At 37.1% G+C, this 2,700-nt stretch overlaps 1 pseudogene; it reads right to left on the bottom strand.

Moving 5' to 3' along the window:
• Positions 1–2,129: 2,129 nt before the first annotated feature.
• The window catches only part of LOC112825144 (ATP synthase F(0) complex subunit k, mitochondrial pseudogene), a 7,583-nt pseudogene continuing 7,012 nt past the window's right edge, over positions 2,130–2,700 (bottom strand).

The raw sequence follows: 2,700 nt of genomic DNA, 5'->3' as shown, positions 1-2,700 counted from the left end.
ACACTCAGGCAGCTAAATGAAGACTAGTAGGTGTAGATCTTGGTGCTCAGAAGAACATGTGCTCCAACTAAGGGATCAACAGTGTCTTAGCTTCATCTAAATGTTGCCATGCAGAGAAGTGAGTCCAGGGTGGTCAGTTCTTTCACTTTTGCAAGACAACTTGGAAATGCAAATTTATATGTAGAACCCCCTAATTTTTAGTGTTGGCAACAAGCTACATGATATTTTTCAAAACTGTGCAGGCTAAAACATGTCTCTAAGTGGACCCTGACCCCCATTGTGCTGCCTAACTTCTAAATGACCAAGAGGAGCCTTCCAGCAAACTGTATGCCGGCCTAGTGAATTATGTTCCAGGTATTAGGAGTGAATGTATAAAATGTCTATCTTTTATGGCAAGATATTACTTGGAGTTAGTTCATACATTGTTACACGGAATTTATAGGTATTGCTAAAGAGACATTTCATTAAAATTGGTTTGTCTTTATTTACTTACTGAAGAATATTTAATAAGTTATTATTTATTAAGTTTCTCCTCCTGTGAGGCACTGTAGTGAAAAAGAAGATAAATCAGACAGAGCCCCTTTCTTCAAGGAACCTGCCATCAAGGGCCTGCACATTAAAATTTTGACAAGGACTGTTGAACTTCGGTGAGAAAAAAGGTCACTGCTTTTGAGGAGAATGAAGTCTTTACTTGAAGACTTGAAGTAAAGTATATTTAAGTTGTGCCTTAAAGGATGGAAGCTAAATACTCCATTCCTTTTTCTCTTGTATTTTTTTTCTGTGTATAGTTTAACAATTGTTTCTAGGCCCTTGGTTCATATGGACCTTGCTACATAATTATGTCTAGATAACTTACTATGAATGCAATTTTAAAGGGTGGACTAACAATGAAAAGTGAATGGCTGATCAAAGGCATTAATCTTAACTCATATTTTCCTTGTGCAACTTTAGGAATGCTTCAGTAAATGGAAAATATAGTGTATTGTCTTAGTATTTGAACCAAAAGTAAAAGTTAGAATAAGTGCTAGTGCAATGAGAAATGTTAAATGTGATGGGCAAACCAGCTGAACAAACAGGCTGGAAATTTGTTTTATGAAACTCACCTTACAGAATTTCACCCAATAAAACACATGGGTATGCAGTATTATTTTTTTTCTGTGTCTCTGTATCATCACAAAAGGCCCTTTTTAATCATAATCTGGGTGCACATTTGGTCCCATTTGAACACAATTTATGAACACTTACTTTCTTATTTGAATTCCATCTTTTGACAAAATGGGCAAGAATCCAAGTAAGGCAGCATGGTTAACTATTATTCTAATACATACAGACCAGAATCTTAATGCAAAACAACTCAAATTCACCAGAACTCAACATACCATGAAATTGTAACCTTTTATTTTATTTGATTGTCCTCAATATAATTCCACATCCATTTCAAACTTTTCTGACAAATAAGTACATTTGAACACAATTAAAAGGGAATACAGGTTATATAACAACAACCACAACAAAATCTCAGACTCCATTTTAATCATAAAAAACCAATTAAGCAAGAGTTAGAAAAACTATGTTTCTTTAGCCTGTTAATTCGTCATTCTACAAGATTATGCCCAGAAGCCTACGCTCTACCACTTTTCCCAGATTAGACATAGATTTAGCCAGAAATGAAGGAATACAAGTAAAAATGACTTAACCCATTGCAGCTTTGCCAAATAGACATTTAAACCTGTTTTTCTCTCTTATTCTTTCCTAAAACTTCCAAGACATCTGAGAATATGTAATCCAGCTAATCTGAGTTCATTCCTTGGTGAGTTATAGATAGGAACTACAGTAGGTAGAGTTATCACACAAAGGAAACTTTATTTTCAGCAAATAAGGAGGTCATAGGGAATAACTTCCAAAGTCATGACCCCCTGAGTAAGGGTAAATGGGTTTCTCTTATTTAGGGTTAGAATGAATATTCAGGAGTGTATGTAGAGGTGAGCACAAAGGGTCGCTCATGCATGTGCTCTGAGGAAACGGGCCTGTACATACATTGTATGTTCATGACATTTGTGCTCCTCCTGGTTTTTTGTTTTTGGTTTTTTTCCAGGTTCATAATTTATTGTACAAATTGAGTGTCACACGATGAGTTGACATTAGCTTCTCCAGGCATGGGAACTTAACAGATGAGGTACAGGTCAAAATCCATTTATGTTGCTTTCACAGCTGGTTTTTTTTTAGACCTTAACTTGAAGTATAAGACCATCAAAGCAGTACCTCCATATGTGGTCAGTACACAATTCATTCTACCTGTGAGAGTGTAAGAGTTGAAATATTTTTTGATACCAGTGAAATGGAATTGGGCATCAGTTTCTGGACCTGTCGTGATTTCAGTCTTGCAAAAGGCACCAATTCTGCTGCTTGTCTGTGCTCCTCTTTGAATGGAGACTTAGCATTATAATGAGGTAGAGGTAACTGTTGGTCACTCCATGGTCAATCTGCCTCCGTATAAGTCAGGGTTGAGCTCAAGCTGGCCTGGGTGGTCTGGGCCTGCAGAGCTCTTAGTCTTACTGCTTGCTGGGGGTAGTTTCCATTTCTGTCACGGGATACTTTGCCTGTGGTTCTTTTGCCTGAGTTAAAAGATAAGCTGGAAAGAGAACCTAAGGAAAATGTGGGACTAAGGTTGGAGGGTACATGCAGGTGGGCAGTAAAGAT

The sequence above is a fragment of the Callorhinus ursinus genome, unplaced genomic scaffold (genome assembly GCF_003265705.2).
Source record: "Callorhinus ursinus isolate GAN/ISIS: 27379988/994484 unplaced genomic scaffold, GSC_fseal_2.0 scaffold12, whole genome shotgun sequence".
Lineage (NCBI taxonomy): Eukaryota > Metazoa > Chordata > Mammalia > Carnivora > Otariidae > Callorhinus > Callorhinus ursinus.
This window is presented reverse-complemented; position numbering and strand designations above follow the sequence as displayed.